The sequence below is a fragment of the Chiloscyllium punctatum genome, chromosome 5, assembly GCF_047496795.1.
Source record: "Chiloscyllium punctatum isolate Juve2018m chromosome 5, sChiPun1.3, whole genome shotgun sequence".
Taxonomy (NCBI): Eukaryota; Metazoa; Chordata; class Chondrichthyes; order Orectolobiformes; family Hemiscylliidae; genus Chiloscyllium; species Chiloscyllium punctatum.
The window spans coordinates 16,295,856-16,303,335 of record NC_092743.1 but is presented as its reverse complement, the minus strand read 5'-3'; positions in this window follow the sequence as shown (position 1 = coordinate 16,303,335).

The following is a 7,480-nucleotide window of genomic DNA, read 5'->3' as shown; positions in this document are numbered from 1 at the left end:
CGCTCATCAACAGAAATATTCAACGGTGGAGAAAGAGACATTAAGCTTGGTTTTGGCATTACAACATTTCAGTGTTTATATTACCAGCAATGCATCTGAGTCAATTGTATACACTGATCATAACCCATTGACATTTGTGGAAAAATGTAATAACAGAAATGCCAGACTGTTTCGATGGAGCTGATTGTTGCAGCCATTTAATTTGGCAATTGTGCATGTGGCAGGTCGAGAAAACGTGACTGCCGATGCGTTATTGAGACTCGAATGAGATAAGGAGGTGTTTAGTGGTGGGAGTGCCATGGCCAGAATTTGCATGTGGTTGAGCATGTTTGCATGTGTATAGTTAGTATAGTATATATGTGTGCTTTAGACTACTAACCAGTTTGTTTTCAAAGAGTTTTAAAAATGAATCCATCTTTTGGTATTGATGGTACCTTTTTTCTAAAAGCTGTTCCTTTTCTCAACGATACTGTGTCCTTGGTTTTTTTCAGAGGGGTCATAAAACTCTCCCGGTTCCAGTTAGACTGGTTTGGTACAGAGATTAAAGGGTATTGAGAGGCCTTTTTGTTTATATGTAAACTGATGAGACTTCAGGCCAAAGTGGTCAAGTTTTAGAAGTGACCTGTATAATGAAAGGGAAGTGGTCAGCTCGCTAGCTGAGCAATTCAGTCCAGAACTAGTTAGGAGTTCAGCTGTGGAAACAGGCTCTCTCTTCCTCTCTCTTTCTATCCTTCTAACTTCAACCTGTAAGCACCTGTTCCATTTTTAATGTTTTTTTAATAGGGGTTTGCTTATTGGGACGGTTGTACATTTTTGGAACAGCATAATTAAATCTACTTTGGATAGACTGAGTTCTGTAGGAGTTCTTTATTCTGTTCTTTGTGTTTCATTATATAGTTTCCTAAATAAATTCCTGTCTGTTTTAAAACCTAGTAGTTGACCTAGCTAACTTATTCCGAGTAATTTTCACAGACCACTTACCAAAACAAATTGCAAAGTTATGGTCTGGGTTGCCTGCTCAAGATGGTTTTGAGTGGTGTGGCCTAGTCCATAACAAAAAGATACAGGAGTTTGAATGCACGCACCAACAGGTTCAAGAACAACTTCTTCCCTGCCGTTGTCATATTGATGAATGGACTCTCTAACTTTAAATAATGCTGATCTTGTTAATGTTGATCTTGCCTAACGCATGCCTTGTGTGATGTAACCTGAATGCCTCTGTCCAAGTTTTCTTAACCTTATGCTCTGTATGTCCTTGCTTACTGTGATCTGCCTGTACTGCTCAAAAACAAAGCTTTTCACTGTACTTAGGTACATGTAACAATAAATCAAAACAATCAATCAATCAATAAAGGAGGTATTGTTAGTAAGTTTGAGGATGATACCAAAATTGGTGGCATACTGAACAGTGAAGAAAGTTATCTCAGAGTGCAATGGGATATTGATTCTCTGGGCCAGAGAACCGAGGAATGGCAGATGGTGTTTAATTCTATAAATGCAAGATGTTGCATTTTGGTAAGACAAACCAGAGCTGGACGTACACAGTTAATTGTAGGGCCCTGGGAGGTGGTGTCAAACAGAAAGACTTAGGGGTTCATAGGTACATAGTTCCGTGAAAGTGGTTTGGAGAAAGTGAAGACTGCAGATGCTGGAGAGTCAGAGTCGAAAAGTGTGGCACTGGAAAAGCACAACAGGTCAGGCAGCATCCGAGGAGCAGGAGAGTCGACATTTCGAGCATAAGCCCCTCATCAGGAGTGTGGGGGTGGAGGTAGAGAGATAAGTAGGAGTGGGGGGGGGGGGGCGTGGGGCTGGGGGGAAGGTAGCGTGGAAAGCGATAGGTATTTGCAGCTGTGGGGTGATGGTAATGGGTTGGCAGAGAGGGTGGAGTGGGAAGGAAGATGGACAGGTAGGATAGTTCAAGAGGGCAGTGCTGAGTTGGAGGGTTGGATCTGGGATAAGGTGGGGGGAGGGGAGATGAGGAAACTGGCAAAATAGACATTGATGCCATGTGGTTGGAAGATCCCAAGGCGGAAGATGAGGCACTCTTCCCCCAGACATCAAGATGGCTTGGATTTGGCGGTGGGGGAGGTCCAGGACTTGCATGTTCTTGGCAGTGTGGGAGGGGGAGTTGAAGTGGTCGGTCACAGGGCGGTGGGGTTGTTTGGTGCATATGTCCTAGAGATGTTCTCTGAAATGTTCTGTCTCCTCAATGTAAAGGATACCTCATCAAGAGCAACGGACGCAGTAGATGAGGTAATGAGTAGACAGGGTAGTGAAGGAGACATTTGGTATGCTTGCCTTCATCAGTCAGAGCACTGAGTACAGGAGTTGGGACATCATGTTATGACTGTACAAGATATCGGTAAGGCCATATTTGGAGTACTGCATATAGTTTTGGTCACCCTCTTAGAAGAAGGATGTGACTAAAATAGAAATGGTGCAAAACAGGCTAACAAGGATGTTACTGAGACTGGAGGGTCTGAGTTATAGGGACAGGCTGGATAGGCTGGGATTGTTTTCCCTGGAGCATTGGAAGCTGAGGGGTGACCTTATAGAGGTTTATAAAATCAAGAGGGGCATACATAAGGTGGATAGCCAAGGTATTTTCCCTACGGTAGGAGGGTCCAAATTAGATGGCATAGGTTTAATGTAAGAAGAGAAAGACTTAAAAGGGACCTAAGGGGCAACATTTTAACACAGAGCGTAGTGCATATGTGGATCAACCTGCCAGAGGAAGTTGTGGTAGAGGCAAGTACAATTTCAACATTTAAAAGACATTTGGACAGATGCTTCGATAGGAAAAGTTGAGAGGGATATAGGACAAATTCAGGCAAATGGGACTAGTTCAGTTTAGGAAACTTGGTTGGCAAGTTGTGCTAATGGCTCTATTTCTGTGCTGTTTGACTCTGACTCGAGTCCAGAGGTATGGAATAACATAGCTGGATAGGTTGTTTAAAAAATATCTACCCTAAACATACTGTAGTGATGTCCCGGGGCTGAGATAATTGACCTCCAACCAGGCACATTCATTTTCCTTCATTTTGTGTATGATTCCAATCTGTGAAATTTTCTCCCAACTTTTCTAATTTTGTTAGGAGTCCCAATGGCATGATTGGTCAAATGCCGCTGTGATGTCAAGGGCAGTCACTCTCTCCTCACCTTTGGAATTCAGCTCTTTTGTCTATGTTTGAACCTAGACTGTAATGAGTTCAAGAGGTGTATGGATCTGCCAGAACTGAAATTGGGTATCACTGAGCAGGGTATTGCTGAACAGGTCCTGCTTTATGGCACTGTTGATGACACCTTCCATCACTTTAATGATGATCAAAGCAGACTGATAGGCTGGTAGTCAGTCAAGTTGGATTTGTTCTGCATATTTTGCATTGGTCATACCTGGAAGAATGCTTCCATTTTGCCAGGTACGTACAATGCAGCCAGTGGTAACAACATTGTAAAAGGTGGTCCCTTTAGAGAATGCTCAAGAGATAATTAAAAAGCAGCTGATAGTCATTCAAAAACACATTTGAGCACTGGTTGTCCACAATAAGGGATTTGGTTAGGAAGGGGACAAATTAAATTTGTGTTTGTATTCAACAATATAAACAGTTGTGGAAGGCAGCCTGACTCCAGCTTTAATAAATGAATGAGTAATAATTCAACAAACAGTGAAGGTTTTGTCCAGGTGAATAGTTAGTTCAGGAGCATTTTTCTTCAGTACAGTTGCCTGAATGGTGTCAAGTCCCATAGTGTTTGTAGTATCCTGTGCCTTCAGCTGTATCTTGATATCACATAGTGTAAATGGAAAAGGACAGAGGTAAGTCAATGGATGTTTATGTGGACTTCCAGAAGGTTTTTGATAAAGTCCCACACAGGAGATCATTAGCTACAGTGGAAGCCCATGGAATTGGGGGCAAATTAATGATATGGATAGGAAATTGGTTGAGTGGCAGGAAACAGTGATCTTGAATAATGGGCAAGTACTCAGATTGGCAGGAATTGACAAGTAGTCCCCTACAGAGGACACAAATATTCACAATCTTCATTAATAACTTGGATAATAGCAGCATTAAAAAATCAATTATCCAAATTTACTGATGACCCAAAATTGGTGTTGATGACAGGATAAAGTGACAACCGGATATTGATAAAATGAATGAGCAAAGCTGTGACAAATGGATTTTAATATAGGCAACTGTGAGGTTATCTATTTAAGACTGAAAAATGATAGAACAGGGTTTTGTTTCGAAGATACTTTGTTAAATACAGAGAATGCCCAACAAAACTTGAGGGTTCAGATGCATAGCTCTTTAAAACACTATGAACATGTACAGAAAATAATCAAGGCGACTAGTGGAATGCTGGCCTTCATCCCTAAAGGCCTGTAGTATAAGGGTGTAGACATTATGCTGCAGTTAAACAAACCCTAGGTAGACCTCATTTAAAGTACTGTGAGCAGATCTGGGCACCACACCTTCAAAAGGATGTTTTGGCCCTGGATGGAGTTCAATGCACGGTTACAAGGATGATACCTAGACTTCAGGGTTTATGTTTAAACAGATTAAGCTTTCATTCTTTGGAATTTAGAAGGTTAAGGGGTGATCTAATCAAGGTCTTCAGCATACTTACAGGAAAAGACTATTTCCACTTGAAGATCCTAGAATGGGGGTGTAGACTAAGAATCACAGCCAGGCCAATCAGGAGAGATGTTAGAAAGCACTTCTACATACAAAGAGTAGAGTAGGTTTGGAAAACCCACGCTCAAACTATGGTTGATGCTAATTCAATTGTTGAACTTAAATCTGAGATGGACAAATGCTTGATAAGCAAAGATATCAAGGGAAAAAAACCACAGGGAAGGCATATGGAATTAAGCCACAGATCAGCCATCATGTTATTGAGTGGTGGAGCAGGCTTGAGGGGCTGAATGGCCTACTCCTGTTCCTATGAATGAAAGTGACTGAAGACTGGTATCTGTAATCAGATGCCCCCAATTCCTTGAACGTTTTTAAAATCTCTGGATTTTCAAAGAAGGGGAAGTGCTTCAACAGCAGAGAATAAGGAAGTGGTGGGTAAAATACTCAGATATTTTGCATCTGGTTTTGCTGTGGAGATGCAAAAAGCATTCCATTAAAAGCTGGCAATCAGGAGGGAGAGGGGAACGTGGTAAAACCCTTCTCTAGAGAAGTGATACTGAACGAACTGATAGTGTTGTGGACTGACAGGTTCTTCTAGAGTCTTGCAAGAGGTGGCTAGTGATGAGGTAATGTGTTCGTTAATTTTCCAGTAATTGCTCAGTTCTCGAGAGGAGGGCAGATAAACCGAGTCAGCAAAAATCTGACAAATGCAGTATAGTTTGGCAAAATGCAAACTTCATCTTAACATGAAGAACAAAAGTGCTGAGCCTGACCTGAATGAAGACTGACTCTGGACCTCGGAGGTGCAGAAGAATTTGGATGATCTGGTGCACTTGTCACAAAGTTAGAATGCAGGTGCCACAAGTAATTAATGCTAATGGAAGACTGTGAGTGATACATAAAAGTAAGAATGTTACGCTTCAGTTATACAGGACAGTGCTGGTCTCCTTATTGAAGGAAAAATGCAAATACATTGGTCATTCAGAGGGGGTTGCTAGGTTGATCATCTGGAATGAGCAGGTTGTTTTGAGGAAATCTTGGACAGACAGTGAAGTGTTTTACTGGAGTTTAGAGTGAGAGTTAATTGAAGTGTATAAGATCCTGAAAACTGTTGACAAAGTGAGCATAGATAGTCTATATTCTCTCAAGTGAGTACAGAACTAGCAGCCCATTGCTAAAAGCTTGGAAACCTCCCTATTAGAATGTGGGAGAAACTTTTTTTTAAAAATGGCTTTGGCACAGAAGAATTAGCAGTAGGCAATTCAGCCCCTCAAGCCTGCCCTGGTATTTGATATGATCATGGGGTCATCTCTGTCTCAACTCCTCTTTCCTGCCCTCGCCATAATTCTTCAAGCTGTTACTAATAAAACCTGTCTGGTTCTTCCTTAAATTTACTCAATGTCCCAGAGTCGACTGCACTTTGGGGGAGTGACTTTGTGACATTGGGATTCTGCTGCAGAAGGCAGTTAGTGGAATGGGGATTCATTGAATAGCTTTAGGCTGATCTAAATAGATTCATGTTAGACAAGTGAATCAAATGTTGTTGAGGGTAGCTGGGAATATAGAATTCAAAAGCCAGCAGATCAGCTTTGACCTTATTGACTGTTGGACCAGCTGAAGAAGTCAAATGGTCTATTTCTGCTCATCATTCACCTGCTTCTATGTGATCTCTTTGAAACAGATGGTTCTGAGGGGGTTTGATAGGGTGGCTGCTGAGAAATTGGTTGATGAATTTAAAACACTTACTGAATAAGAGGCCAATCCATTAAGGACTGAGATGAGGAAAAACTACTTCCTCAAAGCGTTGTGAACCTTTGGAATTGTCTTCCCAGAGATGTCCATTTTGTTGAATGTTTAATGTGGGAACAGAAAAGCTCTGTCTCTCAGGAATAAGGGAGAAGAGAAGCAAGCTGGAGAGTGAAGTCCAATGTCAGCCATGTTGAATAGATGGAGCAGGGTTAATTGGTCCAGTGGTCCAATCCTATTTCTTGTGTTCTACTGTTCATTGTGTGTTGGAAGAAGAGGATTGAGAGTACAAAGATTTCATAGAGATGAGATTTAAAGTGTAAAGGTATGGTCAGTCACTGGTAACGGGATGGGCGTCTGAAGGAAGCAAACTTGCAGGGTTCAAGCAATAGAGCAGGGGAATGGCACTGATTAGGTTGTCCTACTGAGAGCTGACATAGAATCAATGGAATCTTTCTGCACTGTAATGACTCCATGGCACAATACCATGTTCCATTGCAGTCTAAAGGACGAGTCCTGGCTCGAAAGAAGTTTGTGGATGCTATGATCTTCCAATGTTCTCACTTACATCTGTGCTGTATATCAATTGGCACAACTTTCAGGTTTTTATACAAAACACCTCAATGAACAAAGCCAAAATATCCCATCAATTTCTTTAAAATGCTCACTGCACTTGTTCTGCCCCCTTCAACAATTTGTGTGCACATGGTGGGTATTTCTGTTCCTGCACCCTCTTTTAAAATTGTATCATTTATCTCATTGCCTAATCTATTCTTTCCCAAAAGTGTATCACTTCACACTTCTTTACATTGTCTCCTGTGTTTCCATCTTGTAATCATGGGAGAGTGTTTTCAGTGCCTCTTGATGGATATTTCACCTCATTTCTTGCTGTATCTTTGTGTTCTAAATATCTGTTGGGGGGGGGGTGGAATTGTCGTCACTCCTAATTTTTAAACAGTGTTATGGCGTACATCATGTGCCAACAGTGAGGAATCATCAAATTGCTTTTGTGACAAAGTTAACAGTGTTAACAGTGGAATGGTATAACTTTTGGATATTTAGCCATACACCTGCCTCTCTGAGTTTGTTGCATGACTTGC